This window comes from Copidosoma floridanum, unplaced genomic scaffold (genome assembly GCF_036245765.1).
Source record: "Copidosoma floridanum isolate Cflo_tuat_1 unplaced genomic scaffold, Cflo_Japanese_pri ptg000006l, whole genome shotgun sequence".
NCBI lineage: Eukaryota > Metazoa > Arthropoda > Insecta > Hymenoptera > Encyrtidae > Copidosoma > Copidosoma floridanum.
The window spans coordinates 17,066,996-17,085,707 of NW_028321883.1; the positions used below are offsets into that span (position 1 = coordinate 17,066,996).

At 34.9% G+C, this 18,712-nt stretch overlaps 1 long non-coding RNA gene across 1 annotated transcript in view; it reads right to left on the reverse strand.

The window, feature by feature from the left end:
- The window catches only part of LOC149375559 (uncharacterized), a 163,514-nt gene that overhangs the window by 39,225 nt on the left and 105,577 nt on the right, over positions 1 to 18,712 (reverse strand). Inside the window, exon 3 of the long non-coding RNA XR_016293680.1 lies at positions 6,471 to 6,500. This is a non-coding gene — a long non-coding RNA (uncharacterized LOC149375559). The remainder of the gene's footprint in view (positions 1 to 6,470; positions 6,501 to 18,712) is intronic.

An 18,712-nucleotide genomic window follows, 5' to 3' on the forward strand; every position in this document is an offset into this window, starting at 1 on the left:
TGTGTTGTCTATTTCTGTTTTTAATATCCAGTATACCTGGGATGAAAAAAAAAAAAAAAAATTACAAAACAACTTGAAATATTGTGTATTGAAACTAAAAGCATTTTTCTATTTTGAAAGAAATTCCACGCCCATGTGCGGCAATACAATGTAACGAGTCGCCCAAAGTCGGAACTGAAAAATTGTACGCGCGAAATCGCAATTTCGTGAAAATCGATATATATACTTCAAATTCAAAGTGATGGAATGCCTGTGTATAAAAACAAACCAAAAAAAAAAAAAAACACGCACGTGCTTGCACGTAGGCAAAGGCCGTAAATCAATTTCGATAAAAATGGCAAACGTCATCGGGGGACGCAGAGATATCAATTTCCATGCAAATTTTAATTTAAAAATATTTTGAATTGCTTTTCGAGTCGCGCCGATAACGCATTCATGTTGAAAAAAAAAAAAAAAATAAAATAAAATAAAAAAAAAATGTCAGGTAAAAAAAGCACGAGTTTCCATTGGTGTACATGGAAAAGTTATTAAAAAGTATGACTATTTTAATTGAAAAACAAATATTTATAGCTGGCAGTTTTAGGCAAAACGAGAGGGTCAGAGGTGCACTCGTACAGCTTTTTCCTAAAAATAATATTCGCCTGTACGGGAATATTTTTTATAAAAATATGGTTATCAATCTAATATCGACTTTTTTTATTATTATTATTTTTTTTTATATATATGTACATATATGTATATATATATATATATATATATAAACACCAATAAATTGCAATAAAATTGTTAAAGAATTCTGCTCACGTTATTTCCACCCTTAAATTGTAAAAGTATAGCCTCTGCGCGATGATGAAAATATTATACCCCGAAAGGCTATTTAACGTATGAAATCGTTCGGACCTTCTTTAAAGAAATCAATTAAAAATCTCATGAAATCATGAAATAATTCTTGATTAAAAAATTCCTTACATTTTAAATTATTAATTATTTAGGTATTTTATTTGTAAAAAGTCGAAGAATATTTCATTTTTAAATACTGCGAAGCACGTACCATCCGGATCGACCACTGCATTGAAAATATTGATAATTTATTGTAAATATCAATCGTTTATTCAAACTAAAAATACACAACAAATATATTTTATATTAATTTGAAATTATTTCAATGTTCAAATCAAATCAGTATTATCATTATAAACTAAAAATAATAATAATACACTTTACGAGTGCATAACTTTTTACACGAAGGTATTCAATAAAATCATTAAAAAAACTTTTGACATCCTCACATAAGAATAAAAACGATCACGATGGCTAAATTTGTTGGAGCCAACCATACACCCCCGTATCAATAAGACGTCATTACGAGGTCGCGCCAAAGACCCAAGGGGAACCGCAAAACTTTGCATCCGAACTCTCGCGTCTACATCGCACGCAGTTGTCGAATTTCCGAACGCGTCCGCAAAACTTTCCAACTCGAGCAGAGAAAAAAGTTGCGAGCGTGCGTTGTAGGCTTTCATAACTTGTGCATCGAAAGAAGCTGATTTTTCAAAATTCCCGCGCGGTTGCCGATTGGGGGAAGAACAGCGGGAAATCAATGTGTGTTAACGATTATGGGGAGAAAGCCGCGACCGATATCTTCGCCGGGGCTTCATTACAGTGGGTTACTCCCGCGGAGGATGAAAATTTTATCGATCGAAGATTAATGGGCCGCAGGAAAACGTCGTCAATTCGGCGGACGCGCGGATATGTTTTCGAGTGTGCCACATTTGGCGTCGTTTTTGCGCAAATAACGGGGGTTTGATTAATGAGTGGGAGCATTGAGTGTTATCGATGGAATTTGATCAGCCGGTCGGGGGGAACTTTCTAGGCAACGATGAGTTTATGAACGGATTTTCCTCTTTTTTTTTTTTTTTCTTCTTCGCGACTTTGTTCATTTCGAGGAGGTATTTAGATTGGCGCTAGTAATTAAAATCGAGGAGGAGAAGCAATCGTTGGGTTCTTCTGAGGTTGTATTGGCAACCTGAAAAGCAAGTTTCTCTCATCTGGGCAAATTTCAATATACCCGAGAGCTTTTAATCGGGAAACTCTCGAATAACCGAAATTCCGCAAGTTGTGCAACACAGCGACGAGCGTCGGATTAAAAAATGGTAAAGTTCGATGATTACGGAATTGTTACTTTCGATAAGTCTTTGGTTTTTTTTGGGAAAATCTTGATCACAAAGTAGTTATTTTTACTATTATGTTTCAGATAGCGCGAATCAGTTTTTATATATTTTGAAACCTGAAAACAGCTCACTCAGAACTTACAGTTTAAAAATATATATTTCGATAAAATTCATGATGACATTTATATTTAATAGTTCTGATAAGAAACAAACAAATCGATGGTTTACAAAAAATATAAAACTCGACAAAGTCGAACCATTTTTTTCTGTTTCAACACACTATAGCAGAGTATTTAAACATCCAGTAAATTTTTTAAAAATAATTTACTATATTATTTTCGTTTTGTTTTAATTCCAAAGGTTGTACACTCTGAAAGTTAGTAAAAAGACATTAGTCTTTTAAAGCCGTGCAAATTCATGGTAAGACTTTTTTTAATTGTAGAAAGTCATTTTAAGCCAGGAAAAGTCATTTAAAAGACTTAAAAAGATTCAAAGTTTTCGTTATTATTTGATAGTCTATAATATACCTTTCCAAGATTTTGGTATTTGAATAGAGACTCAGAAGTGTGTGACCTCCGCGTTTTTTTTTTTAGAGTGTATCCAACGCAAGGTTACATTGTTACGACGCATTTTGCAAGCATCTAAAAATTCGAGTAACCCACTTTTGGATTTACAGTGCCACTAAACAATAGACACCCTCAAAAATACGCGACCCCTCAAACTATTTACTCTTTCCAACAAACTGCTCCTCCTCTTTTTACCATCCCCCTGTTTCCCTCGCTGTGCAAGCCGCCTTTGTGGAAGACCATTCGACCATCAGTGCTGCCGCACGTGCGTGTATACATACACACACATACGTGTATACGTTGCAGCGCAGAGAGCTTTTATTGCGCGAACGAGCAACTTCATTGGGCTTTCCTCTCTGGTGCACGGGGTGGGGGAGGGGGGGGGAAATTAATCGATTGTCATGACGAATTGGATCACTCTAGTTTCATTTGATTACGCTGATATTTGCTGCGGCCCCGCACCCTCCACTTTCTATCTTCTATTTTGCTCTGACCTGCTCGTTTCTGTGTTATACATGGGTATGTTGGACAAGTGGCTTTTAGCGTGGGTCTATTCTTTGTACTCGACGCTCGACTTTACCAAGTTTCATACGGGCGTAGGAGAGGTACACTTGAATATTTTGAATTCAGGTGGTACGGTAAACGTGACAGATAGATGATGACTTTTCGGGGTTAAAAGGTCGATGGGGCACCAAATCGATGGTATTTACTCCAAGTCTCTTTTTTGTCACAGTAAAATGTGATGCATTGCGTTTGGTGATCAATTCAATTGAAATACGTGCGTGGGCTATTTGAGATTTGACATGGATTTTGTTGCTGAAAAAAAAGCTTTTTAAGAGAATAGAAATGATTTTTGAAGATGTTCAAATGTGATCGAGATCAATGGATAGTCTTGAGCTCACATTAACAGTAATGTGTACTTCCAAGAGGTTTTAAGGGCTTTACTATTTATACAAAAAATTGCAATTTTATTGTACTTCTAATACAAGAAAAATCTATTTTTTTTCAATTCAAGGTAAGAGAGTAGAGAAAAAATTCTCACTCTCTTCCCTCATCTAAAAATTTCACGAGATTAAACTCCTTGATGCTATATCAGTATGAGAGAAGTAGGTGCTATTCTGAAACACTCTATAAAATTTTCACAAAAATAATGAATAGATTTTTGTATGAGCTAATTGACTCGAATTATAAAAAAAATAATTTCTTTAACTAATTAAAAAAAGAATATGCGTTTATGGAGTTAAGTAAGTTAATAAGCGTAACACTATTTGTACTCTTCTCACTACGTATTGGTTTTAACTTGTTTTAATGCATTTAATTTAAGTCTTTTTTTAACACATTTAAATAATGTAATAAGCAATTAACAAGTTGAAACCACGAGACAGAAAACGTGTAAAAAGTGTGACAGAATTTACCCTCTCGAGTGAGTTGAAATCACGCACTTAAATTTGCAATCTTACTTGAGTAACAACTCCAACTCCCCAAGACTCCCATGACCTCCCCTCACAAATACATCACCATGAATCGCAAACAACCACAGCTTTCATGCAACATCACTAATCTAAAAAAGGTCCCCTTACTCCGCCTTACCCTATCTTCAGCAGGGCCCAATTAAAAAAGCCTTAGCTCCAAAGTCCAAATAGCTTTCTCCCCTCCCCCCGTTTTAATTACCGAAAAAAAAAGAAAAATGTATACACATAAAAGCGAAACAGTCTGCGTCGTAGCAAAAGTACGAGGGGGGGCATGGACAAAAAGCGAGGACCAAGAGAGACGAAAACGCGAAATAACTTTTCCTCCTGTACACCCTCTCCCTCGGGTCGAATTAAATACTCTCGGACGAGGAAAAAAGTCTTACTTGCTTCTCGCGCACTTGTAACTTGTACGCGCAGGGCGAGGTCATATTTCGTGTCCCCTTGCCTCTTCCTCCTTGTTTTTTTTTCCTTTTTTTCCCAATGCAGAGAGAAAGCGAATCACCTCCCCCTCTCCTCGCGAACAAGAGAGGAAGAAGAGACAGTGGAGGAGGAGGAGATGGCGGGTAATTTCGCGTCGTCGGCTGCTTCCTCCCTTCCTGAAGCGCGCGCGCGAGATAGGCCTCGGTATTGCAGGAGGGGCGCTGTGTGCTTATTGATTTTCGAATTGGTTCAAAATTTCCATAATGGCGCTCGCGGGAGAGTGAGACGGGGAGCAAACGAGCGACGCCGCTGTGCCCTCTCTCTATTTTTTTTTTTTTTATGTCGCCACCCCCTTGAAGACGCGTCCCACTCGGGGGGTGGTGAGTGTGGGTGTGTGTATCGAGAAACGGAGGGATGGAGGGAAACGGAGTTGGGAAGTTTAGCTGGTGCTTCTGCCAGCAGATTCGCAGACTCTTTGCCGTTTCTCTCCCTCTCTCATGCTCGTCATGAGTCATGCTTGTCTCGAAACGATTTGTAGACTGACTGTGCTAGCGAGACTGTATTTTTTACGATTTAATTTTTATTATTATTTTTTTTTTTAATTTTAATTAGTTTTTCACAAATTTTTTTATAATTATATTAGGTATTCTCTTCAGAGCACAAGAGGCTTATAGTGCAAGTTTATATCTTTCTATGACCTATACAAGATGAATATAGAATTATACAGATGTGCATAAAAGGAAACCTATAAACTATAGTATAAATATTAAAATGAAAAAATGGGAGACAAGATGTCTTGATTAATACTACGCATAAGACAAGTTTTATTTGTTTATTTTATTTTATTTTTTTCACCTTTTTGCTGTGTAGCATTAAAAACGTAAGAGTCAACACTATCAAATTCTTAAAAATTGCACTTAACTTTATCAAGAGGAAACAGGATATTGTTTTAACCAGCTCTGAAAAAGTGTTCATACAAGACAAAGTTTGCGCTTTGCAGATTTTTGCTGCAAAAATTTTCTCGGTAGTCCGGCTGGCCAAGTTTCTCCATGTAGTCTAATGTGTACATAAGTTTTTTCCGATAAGCAGCTTATATGTGCATATATTTTGATGAATAAAACAAACAAAAATTTGGTTTCTCGTTTCTTACACGTGTTTGTATTGAAAATTCACGATTTAGATTTAAATCATGTGAATATTTTGTACAAATTATTTGGTTTATGAGCTCATGTGATGGGCTATTCAGATAAGAATATGTTGTTTTGCACCGTAGGTATATTTTCAATTGAAGATAAAAATTTTGAAACACCTAACTACCAAGCAAGTGAGTGAGTTTTTAATTATTTTCGAGCAAAAAGTTGTGAAAATGCAAGAAATTTATTCTCAGCCTTGTCTACAAGAAAGTTGAAATTAAAACTCTTAATGTATGTATTTTTTGCCCTGCGTAGATACTTCTTCTGACTTTCACATTTTTTACTTGCATTTTTTCAATTTCACTAGTACATTATTTTGTTATTTAAAAATTGTATATTTTTTTTATCTACTGAACTTACATTAATTTCAAATTATTTACGTAAATTTTATATAAAATACAAGCTGGACTGCACATCATTTCAGTCTCATTTTTACTCTTAATCCATTGTAGTATACATACAATTAATGTTGGGTCATTATATCATCACTAAGTATCCTAAATATATTTCTAGTTTTCGAAATTAGTTTCCGTGTAAAGAATACATTTATTTATAATTATTATTTGTTATTTTCAATGCCTTAACTGAGTAGATGGAGATTTATAAAAAAAAAGTATTAGATACAGTAAAATATAAATTTTAAGTACTTACATTTATGGATGACACTTTGTCAAGGAGACCCTATAACAGAAAATTATTATAGTTATTTAAACGTCGGAATTCATCGTGATAAAAGTTTAAAAATAAAATCAAAATAGATTTACGTAATAAAACATGTTTTAATTTATATGACCTTTTGCATTAAAAAAAAAAACATTTTTTTGAATCTAAAGGTTAAAATCTATAATTTAGATTTTTTTTCTTAATAATATATATATTAGTAGTTTATCAGCAAACGTTATTAGCAGTGAATAATAAACTATCAATATACATAGCCTGTAAAAAAAACATTTTTATATTACAATGATACGTCACAAACAAAATAAATATTTAAAAAAAAATAAAAGTATTAAGATTAAAGTAAATGAGCATATTCCTTAACTCTTTTAACTGTTCTGAAAATGGAGCAAAATAAATAACAGAAAAAATAAGATAAAGCAGAAAAAGCATTTTTGCATCATGATTAAGTAGAACGACAGAAGGACAAAAAGAAGTAAAGCCCTAACCGAGAGAAAGAAAAGGAGCGCACAGCCAACGACGTATACATGTGCGCTTGACTGTAACTCAAAGCCAGCTAGCTATACTATATGTTGTCAGTCACGATAGTATGATACTCCCTCAGCCCGAGTGAGATGGAGAGACTCTATTACGCTTTGTACTTCTCTGCATCCTTAAGTGAACATATTAGCTGATTTACTGGACCGTCTAAGAGAGAAAGAGAGAGATGCGGACTTTATTTATACGCGTCGTCGTCGTTGTCAGCGGATATACATATACACACATTCTGTGAGAAGACGCTTTTACCGATCATTAACGGATGCCTATGCGCGAGCTCGTAATTTATCGCACGTCTTAGCGTCCCTTTGTTCAAACACTTCCGTCGTTGTTATTGTTTTTGCTGTGGCCGCATTTGCGGCTCCAGAATTTTATTTGTGCAGCAAGCTTTTTTGGTATTATTGTAATATTAAGTATTAAATTTTAAATGCAGCGTTTTTTTAAGCGAAAACTCTTAGAAGAATTCCGATTTTTTTAGTAGAAGTGTTTCATGTGATCTCACCGTTTATATTTTAATTCCGAATATACCACATGCGTGCATATTTACATACGTACAAATATTAATGCTACTTCCACAAATTTACGATTATGTAATATAATAAATTAAATAACGATTGTTGAAGAACTTTTTTAAAATTAAATCGTATGTGAGGTCATTAATAGATACATTCTACTCGTAAAATTTCAAAATAGAACGGTGTTACGTATAATTTTATTTTATTGTACAACTTATAAAAAAGCTTTGTTAATTATTTTTTATTAATTATTTACCATAAAAAACAATAATATACAGACACATGATAATATCAAATAATACGAAGATTATTTTTATAACAAAAAGTTAATGATTATAATTTATTCAGCCAAGAGGTATATGTTTCCGTATTATATACTGAAATGGCAAAGTTTACCACTATAGAAAACAAAAAAAAAATAAAAATGAAAACAATAAAAAAAATAGAAAACTATATTTTAAATGCATTTTAATCAACATATAAGCAGAAAATCTGTATGAATTGAAATTTGTTGTTTCTTAAAAAAAAAAAAAGCAGATGCAGGACACACATTTACATTAAACTTGAATCGTAGTCTTCAAACCAACACTTAAGTAACGTTTTATTTTTTTTCCCGTTTACATTAGTTAACATTTTTAATTCATGAGGCAGTTTATTACAATCTGAAATAGCTGTTTATTTATGTAGCAACGTTTACCACTTTAAAGTTTACAGACAACAGTCAAATGCTTTTATTTCTAGTTTTGCTTCGATTATTTAAGCATTCTATTTTCGCAGTAAATTGAATGTAAAAAGTAGACATTTTTATTTGAATACTTATTCAATTGAGGCTTGAGACATATGGCAATTAATCATATTAAAAAGTAAATGGAGGTGTCATCCAGCGGATTTAAAATTCAAATGCAAATTTAAAAAATAACTTTCTTTTTAAAAGAAAAAAAATCTGCGATTTTTATAAAAATCGAAAATTCATTTATCTCTACAGCAAAAAATGCTAATTCTAATACTAATTCTATTACTGCTAATACTACTACTAATACTAATAGAATTCTATAATTTTTTTTTTAACTGACGTAATAAATAAATATTTTTATTTTCAAATTGAAAATTTTTTTCTTTTACAATTTTAAGCGCAGAAGAACATATTATCTCACAGAAAAAAAATTTAAAACGATTAAGCTAATCATAATTTGAACTTTTAATCAATTCATTTAGTTTATAATAAGTGTACACTAACGAGCGAAAGAATTCTAGTAAAGGCATCGACAACTTCATAAGACAAAGAGTTGTTCTGCAGGTAACAGCGCTCGAATCATCGCTCTAATTCTTTTACAAAGTTTTTCGTTCGTTACGCTTGGCGGGTTACGTTTGAGTTTTTTGAGTCCCTTGTAATTTTTTCTCATCAAGGAATACATTAGAGTATTCGATTATAGGAATTTTTTTGAGAAAAGGTATTTTCACAGATGAAAATTTTTTTCGTGAAGTTTTACATTTTTAAAATTTTTTAAAACTAAAGTAAAGCTTTTTATTATCAATCAATATACGTTCAGGCAATGGATTATTTTTATGAAAAAAAAAAAAAAAAAAAAAATTCATCAAATGAGAATTGATTTTATTATGACAGTGTGGTTACAAATAATTTTTTAATAGTTCTTTTGTGCGGTGAGACTTTTAAAAAAGAAGATTGACGATACATTTTATAAAAAAAGATCAATGTTTCTGTTACAAATCGATATCTTAAATAAACGTTTATAAAATGTTGAATTGAGTAGTAAAAATTATGAATTTCAATAAAGAAGTTTTGCTCTCAATTAAGTTCAAAATCTCAGGTTGAAAGGATTTTCTTAATTATTCAATCAAATATTACTTCACAACAAAATTAGATAATTTTACTTCCTAAAAATATTGGTTTCAATCCAGAAAATAATTATGTTACAGTACAAAAGAAATATTCGATTGAAGTTAATTTAGAAAATGTTCTCTTAATCCTGAAAAAAAATTTTTTTTCTCACACTCATCGAGAAACTTGAAATAATTATTACACTTCATCTATTCTTTAAATCGACAAATAAAAAAAAAGGAAATACCTCGTCCTCTTCCTTCTTAAGACACTTACTCGAGCATCTTAGCTTGCCCCGTCAATTAACCGAATTATCGAGTGTTCTTAAAAGCGAGCTAAAATTTCCCCGTCAAGTTCGACGCTCGCTTTTCACATCTCACACTTGAGCACAATTAGCAGCGGCAGTGCTTTTGACATATTGAGTTAGCAAACATGTACACATTTTTATACTTAAAAAAAGAGAATAAAAGAAAGAAAAAAAAATTGGGCACCTATTTTGCACGCTTAGGTATACTGTTTCGCAATTTTCAGTCGAAGCCGCTGGTCGCAAGCATCCCTGTGACGCAGTGGTACCAATTATAATGCATGAAATAGCCGTAGGCTCACCTACGTTACTTTGTAAAATTACGCCCAAAAAATCGCTCGCGTTAAAACACGATGTGAGTAATTAGCCGCAGCGCAACAACAATAACAGTCGCAAAGAAAACTCTTCCCTGCCTTTCGAACAGATACGCCAGCGCTCTCTTCCGTTCGTATACGTATACTCTTCAAAATGGCTCTCACCCACGAGTTTTTATTTTTATTTTCGTTCGTTCCGTAAATTAGTTGATTAACAAAGAGATGAAGAGTTGGTTGACAATTTTTTATTCTCACGTTTCCTTTATCAAGGGTTCTGCGCTCGTTCACGCGCTCACGTTGATGAACAGCTTGTTCAGCTCGAAAAAAATTTTTTTCAAATGCGCAGAATACAGTGCACAGCGTGTAAACAAAAAACGCAGCCCGTGACACGTGAAATAACAAATGTTGTTACGCGTTAACGAGCGTGCATCTAAAATTATAGGGGAATTTTTTTTATTTCGCTGTACAAAGTGGTCGGGTGATGGTTAAAAATTTTTCGCGCTTGTTAGCGACTTTTGAGGTTAGTTTTTGTTTTTCTGTGCGTGTGGGGGTTATGGTTCAGAGAGTTGGATAATGATAATTGGGGCTCAGTTCGATAAATTAAATCTAGTTGTGGTTACTCTGATTCACATTTGCGGTTCATAAGATAATAAAAAAAAAAAAAATCACTCTTTGGGCATAATCAACCAGAAAAACCTTCATAAAATACAGCATAGTGAGCAATAAACTCTGTGGTATTTACCGTACTACAACTTTGGTATATATTTTACTAAAAATGTATTGGTTATTGGTTATTTTCAGCCCTTTTTTTTAACATGAAATTTTTAATATTTTCGAGAAAGACCCAAGGAGAGGAAAAAAAAAGAAAAACAGACGGGGTGATGGTGAAAACGGCGCTTTATAGCAAATGCGTAAAAAAGAAGTAGAAACCCTATCAAGCTTTTACGAGGCATTTCTTACGCATGGCTGTGTATCGAGTCCATAAAAATTCTAACGAAACGTCTTTATTGCGCAAAAGAAAGCGGGCAAGGCTGTCTTCTTTTTTTCCCCTGGAGAATGAAAAAAATTACGGCTTCGTATTAATCGTAAAATTCCTTTATGCGCGTGCTCGCGCATTGGATTTTCATTTCGATGAAATTAAATCCTCGGGAAACAATACAGGCTCTCTTATTTTCATCATAATCAAGTGAGCGAGCCCCTCGTATCCCGAAAGAACAAATGCTGGAGAAAAAAGAAAAAAAAATAGTAAAGTTTTCTTAAAAAACTTACATTCCCCAAAAAGTTCGGGTACTCTTATTTTACAAACAGGGAACAAAAGAAACCTAAGGTAAGAAGCGATGCTGACCGTTTCCAAATAAAAACCCCGTCCAGCCTCGCGGTTAAGACAAAGAGGGGGTATCATAACACATTGTGTACACAGAGGGCACTTAACGCCTGTTGAACCACTCATGCCTGCCAGCTATATACTTTAAACACCTTTTCTTTCTACCCGACGTACCCTCCGAAAAACCTTGGACTTATTGCAAGTTGAAAGACTGTTTTGGTGGTAAAAATGCCTCCACAGTTTTCTCCTCGTACCGTTGGCATGGTTCAACAATTAAAATGAAGAAATCAGTAAAAAAGAAATGCAACAGTGGTGCAAAAAAAAAAAAAGTTCATAAGCAACGTGGGACAGAGAAAAGAAGTACTCTCGAGTGGGTCCTCAAATCGTTCGCGCGCACAAAAAAGCAGACAAAGATCACGGGCTCTTCCTTTGTGTATCTCGGGGTGGTGGTGGTACAGCGCGTGCCTTACAAGAAGGGAGGGGGGAGGGCGAAGTGGTCATGCAGTCGACTTTTTTTTTCTCTTACTGTATGCGGTACATATGTGTGTTTTATACGGGTACTTTGGTGTTCTGTCGAGTACGGCAGGCGTGCGCTCGGGTGACTACTTACTTGGTTGCTGGCAGTGTGACTGCTGTGTAAGGGGGTAAAACTACGCGTGTGGTTTGATATTCTGGGATGCCATCGTGGACTCGTGACTATTGTACCCGAGAAAACTAGGGGAGACAATCACACGCGTTGGAGAATCTCTACGTGAATGAGTGATGTAAGCTATTTTTATTTCTAGTGCGAAAAATCACCACTTTTCGCATAGTCTACGAATCGTGCTCTTCACAAGAACTAGAGCTTAGTACACAGGGTAGTAAATACTACTTTTTTGACGTTTTGGAAATGAAGTTTAACTTCTCGTACTTTCACAAGTCTTGCGACACTTAAGGTGTGAAGTTTAACTTCACGTGCTTGCTTGGTGTGAAAAATGAGTGTTTCTTGCGTGGTGTGCGAAATACGATTTTGCACACGAGTACTTACTCGAAAAAGCAGTTTTACTTCACAAATTTAAAAATACATGTATGAAAAGTATTTATTAATAGGTACGTGCAAATAAATGTATTCGTAAATAATCTATTTTCCCACATTTACAAAAAAAATGGATCAGATTACAATAATTTTTCGTGGAAAACTGGAAAATGTAAGTAGGTATATACCTACACGATCGGTAAACATTTTTGCACATTGTAAGTAAGTGAACTTGGAAAAAGAAACTCGAGATCATCGCCGTTGCAACGTACAAAGCACCCGATATACAACTCCGTTAGTTTGAAAATATCTTCGACTGGATATATTCTTTTCCCGCATTTATTTTTCATTTCAATGTACACCAATCACCAACGCACACAAAAATACACGATACTCGAGAAGTTCAATTTATGTTGGGAATAATTCGAGATATTTGAAATATAATACCCGGTAGCCGGCTTCTTGGAATTTCTTTGAGAAATTTGATGGGGGCATCGATATCCAGCAGTAGCGGCAGCGGCGACGCTGGTGGTGGTGGTAGCAAGGGCAAACGGAATGCTCGAGAAAAGTTTTTAATATAATTCACCCGGTACATGTCGTATGCGCTATATTTATGCTCGTCAAGTGTACATGTATATATTATACGTAGAGTCTCGCAGAAAATGTTTGGAGCGAGTATATATTTTTTTTTCTTTTTCAAAGTATCGACTAAATAGAAAGGTATACAGTTATACTTGACGGTAAAACACAAATTGCAAAACTTTTCGCTTGTTTTTTTTTCCTCCAATATTCAAAAAAAGCGCGTGTTTCATTGATACAGTAGAAAATTGTAAAATATAACACCAGTACCATACAAGAGTCTTATTTTTTATACCTTCATTATCCTTCGGGATAACACTATCTTATACTACCCACATCTACTTAACAGTGCACGAGAAATCGCTTTTTGCATCAAGGGCGCGTGCGTCCCTTCTACGGGCGGTCAGAGTCAGAGAATCTCGAAGAAGAGTGGAAGAAAACTCCAAGACTCGGTCTCCCTTTGGTGATCATGACAGAATGACGAACTGGCGATCGGCGCGTATATACCTTTTCTTTTTTTTTTTTTTTCAAGATTCCACGGCCTGCCATGCAGATGAAAGAGTCGATGGGGGAGAAGGAAAGGCCAGCCGGAGAAACCGCGCAGAAAAGAGGACCGGCGCGCTCTTGAGATAATATACAAGCCGAGAGACCCTCGCGAGATGGTCAAACGGCAGGGTGGGAGTGCACGCGCGTATAGGTATATTATATGCATGTGAAACAAGTAAAAAAAAAAAAGGCACAAAAGAAGGTGGGTAGGCGAAATGAGGGAAGGGACGAGGGCTAGTTAGATACAGTGGGAGGAAAATTTCCAACGAGATGGAGAGGAGCCGCGCTTGCTTTGTCCCTCCAGATATAAAATATCCGAGCGGCTGATATCGAGTTGCCATTTAACGAATTTAAAAGGCAGACGACAACTACCAATCCCCTTCCTACCCTTCTCCCACCCTTTCGCCGATGCTAAATCCGAGCATCGGGTGAAAGAGACACGCGTACGTTGATTCGCGACTCGGTCCCGCGTATCTTTCCCACCTCCCCCTCCTTCCGTCTCTGAGTTTCCTGTTTTCCTTTTTTTTCGCCTCCCCCCTTTCCCGTGGCTCCTCTCGCGACGCTGCGACTGGAGAGTCCGACAAAAAGCTCAATTGATTTTCGTCGCCGAGAGCCGAGGTATAGAGGAGGTGCGCTGGTGTCTTTTTTTTTTTTTTTTTTTTTTTTTTTTTTTTCCTTCTCCCCAAGTCCTCTGGGCCGGAAATGTATGAAATTTCGATTTCGCCGATGAAATTCTCGTCAATTCCCCCATGGGTTTTTTCCTCCTTCTTTCGCAGGGTGTGGCTGTGTCAGATTTTTCGAATATTAAAATTTAGTATCACCCGCGTGTACAGAAAGGAGGGTGTGCTGTACTTTTTTCAGTAAAAAAAAGATTCAAGGTTTGGCAATTTTTAATTGCGATCGTTTTCGGATGGAGGGGCGATGAGCCACTGTAGACTTTACGTTACTTCAATGTATTTCACAGGCCAAGTTGACACTTTTAAATGTGCTTGTATTTGAGGTAACGGGCCCAGTTTTAAAATACCAAAAAAAATTTTTTTTCGATGTTTAGCATTTAATTTAATTTCAAATTAATCTCTAAACTATTATGGATATAGAGTATAGATTTGTACAACTATTCTAAATGAAAATAGAAATTTACAAATTCAATTTAACTTATCAATAAATTTTTAATTTAAATAATTGATAGAATTATTCATTTCCCTATTTTTAAAGTGACATGTGTCTTAAAAATTGGAATATGTTGTCCCTGTAAGAAACAATACTAATTCAGTGTATTCAGGTGTTCAATAATCAGGTACATTCAGTTTTGAGGTTATATTCCTTCTTGTACGTGTTTATAAGAGAGTATGTATACTCTAAATTTTTTACGTGAAAATGAAACTACAAAGTTACACTATTTTTTATAATAATAAAGAAAAGGTATTGAAATTTCTAAATAAATTTTATCTTTCGGAAAAGAAGTTAGACAATTAGCCTAATTATTGACTGTCTTATGAAAGGGAAAGATTCTAAAATTGTGTTAAAACTGGGACCGTTTTCAAAAATCATTCTCCAAATGATTTTGGACTTTTTTTCGAGATTGTATACCATTAACATTCAAAGGTTCGAGATAATTATAATATCAATACACAAACAACAAGTAATCAACGACACAAATAAATAAATAATCCATTTGAACCGTTGTAATTTTAAACCAAATTATTGGTCAAATTAAAAACTCTCCTAACACGCTCTATCTGCCGTTTTCAGAACGGAAAACATCAGCCCAAAATTATTCTTTTTTTCTTTTTTTTTCATGTAAGAGTATACAAAGCTCAGTTTGTCTTCCGCTCGACCGCAACGACAGCTCCCTCAACCGGTAAGTGCGGTTTTTGCGAAAGTGAGCCCCCATATGCAACGCCATAAAGACCCACCCGACCGCCATTAGGGAAAAATAAATTTCAAAAAACCGACGATTCCCGAAAAAAGAAATTTCAAACAACCAAGAGAGAAACGCGTCCTCGAAAATCACAAAGACATCGGCCCGAAAATTGAAACCGCAAACACCGACGGAGAGGGACGGCTGGGAGAGAAATACACACAAAGGCGGCACGCCTGCCTGAAAAAAGCCCAGCTGGCCTTGCCCCCCACCTCTTCCCCTCCTCATCTCTCTTTCTCGTGGGACATTTTCAATTTCATATCTAAATCAAATGCCAGAGGGAGAAAGAGATCGGAGACGAAAAATCGCAAAAAGCTCTCCCAAGCGCAGCGGGCATTAGTATCCATTCATTTCCATCATCATGGTAAAAAAAGGGGGGGAATGGTAAAGGTAGGGGGGAGGAAGTGGAGAAAATGGCGAGACCGCAAAGCGCATATCGTATCACGAGGAGGTACAGGGCGGCGACTCTTCCTTTGCGGCTCCCGCGTGTAATTGAATTATCCCGAGGGGCCGCTTGCGCGTCCGAGTCCCCTCCTCCTCCTTTTTTTTATTTTATTTTTTTTTTAATTTTTATTTGCTTTTGCATTGGGGCTAAATCGTAATTACAGTCATAATTTTGGCGTGCGTCTGCAATTTAAATAAAATATTCCCGTGCCGTTACATTTTACCCCTGTGTGCACGTTAGCATGGCACACGAATTATTATCGGATGTGCTGTTTTTTTTTTGGGGATAACGCAGGTACGAGCGCAGCGCTGCAGGAAAATTCTCGGTTATTTTTGTTAATAATTTTTTTTACGTTTTATTTGTCATGGGATTAAATTATTTGAGTGTAAGGGAAAATATTGTATGACTAGAGTCAATTTTTTTTTTCTACAGCTTTACTGCGAGGGGCTATTCATACTTAAGAAGATTTAAGCGCAAACAGCGAATTTTTTTCAGCTGCAGTATAAAAAATATTATTTTCTTAATATTTTTGGATTTCATTGATTTTACGATTGATGATTTCGAAATTTTTTAAAATAAAATCATACAAAATATTAGAGTTTTTTACATACTATTTTATAAAATGATCATAACAATTGTGGGGGACAAAAATAATTTAAATATTATTTTTATCATTTTTTTATAGTTATTATTTTTTTTATCATAGTTACTAACGAAAAATTAATGGTTAAAAAAATACATGATGTTTTAACATAATTAATTCGAGTTGCCAACCCAACTGCATTGTATTGAGGGACACAATATATTTTCTCCTTTGATAAATTAATACATTCATGTAAAACGTATTTCATTAAGGGGATTTAAAAAATTTTTGGGACTAAATGGCCCCTCTCATCGTTATTAATGTTTTTTTTAATTCATAAATTTTCTTGATTGAGAAAAAAATTATTTCGTTTATGTAAAACGCGAATTGTTTTTAAACAATTTTTTCAAACGTAGAGTATCTAAGAATCTTATGTAAATACAAGACAAAAATTTTTTCTTCCCCTCCGAAGTAAGGCTATAAATCCTCGCACATTTAACAAGACACACATTAAAATTTTTTTCGTACCACCACCAAGAACCATGCTGTTCTAGCCATATAAATTTAAATTTACTCTCCGAGAATCCCCACCTCGAAAAAAAAAGAAAAAATTCTATTCCTGAGAAGAATAAAATTTTTTTACTCCAAGCCACCGAAAAAAAAGCTATAGGCCCTTCTAAACAATAGAAATCTTCGATCGGCGCTTCCTACGATACACATTATGCAGGGAGAACTACAGCAGTGAGCAGAAAAAAAGCCAACAGAAGCCAATATTTTTCAAATTAATCCCTTTGTTGCGCTCTCTCCGGCTTCTTCAGCTTTTCGCCGGCCTTTTGGTCTTTCACCTTATCGTCTCTTACGCAACTTTTTTGAACCTTTTAGCGCGACAAGATGAAAAATCTAGGAACAAAAAATTAGAAAAAAAAAAAAAAAAAGATTCAATGCCAAAATTGGCCTTTGGATTCTTCCGATGAAGTATAGGTAGGACAAAAACAAAATTCGTAGGGACTGCAAAGCCGAGGAAGCCCGAGAAACGCTTGTGTTGCGGTTCACTCGTTTTTTCTTTTTTTTTCTGTCCTCCTTCCTTTTGTTTCGAGCTGTGCTGTCTTCCTGTTATCTATGTGTCTGCGCGCGCGTATATCCGTCTTTGAATTTTTTTTCCTGCCGATGCTCTCTGGGCTCCATTAGGACGACCAAGTCAGCGTAAAATGATGGATACTTGGATTTTACTTTATACTCGTCAGACGAAGCGTAGTAATTTTTTATTTTTTGCATGCATTTTCTTCTCGATGTTTTTGAAAAAAAATTGTTTTCAAATATAACGGGTGGCCCCCGCGATTAGTCTAAGTAGGCTGTTGTGGTTTCCCCGTTAAAAAAAAAAAAAATAAATTACTAGATATGAGAAAGAGATCAGTCATGTTTAGGTGAATCAATTTGTATAAATTATTTTTTATTGATAGGTAAATGACCAATATTTTTCGATGTAAATTGAACCAGTTTTACTTAATCTTTATCTGCAGCATCTTGTGCGATTAAAACGACATTTTTCTGTTAAGTAACTTTTTTTTTTTTAATAATTGTTTTAGTGCTGATATCACTTGCTGGTATTACTGCGCACGGTTATAAAATTAGCACCAGTCGCTGCGCCCCCAATTACTGCGCGGATATCTCCCATAAGGTTTTCATGCTGAAGCCCTAGACCCAATTGCTGCGCACCAATCACTGCGCACGACTACAAAGTTTTGTAGGTTAGATTCGTTTAGAGTCACTCAGTTAAACAATTATAAATGTCATGATGTAAAGTATGATTCTGGATTGAACGTTATTAATGTCCGTACGTGTTACAATATCCAAGCACCCAAATTTTTCAGTCTGTTTTTCTTATTTTCAGTTACCGTCGAGTGCGCAGTAGTAGGTGCCTGCGCAGTAATTGGGTCATTTACCCCTACACCTTTATTGAAATTTTCATCATTTAATTACGTTTTCATGAATTTTTAGGAAAAATTCAAAATCATCAAAATGCTTTGATTAAATTATTTAGATTGATAATGAATAAAAAGTCTTTTGGATTTTAATACAATGGGGTAAAATTTATGAAAAAAAAAACGAATAATGTGAAAATTATTTTAAAAATACAACTTAAAGTAAATATTTCCCAAACACTTTCTCCTTTGTCAAAAAACAAATAAATACTACTTTAATAAAATAAAAAATATATATCCAAATTTTACGTAGTATTTATTTATTTTTAAAATGTGTAAGTTACGATTTTTGTTTGTTTTTTTGTTAATG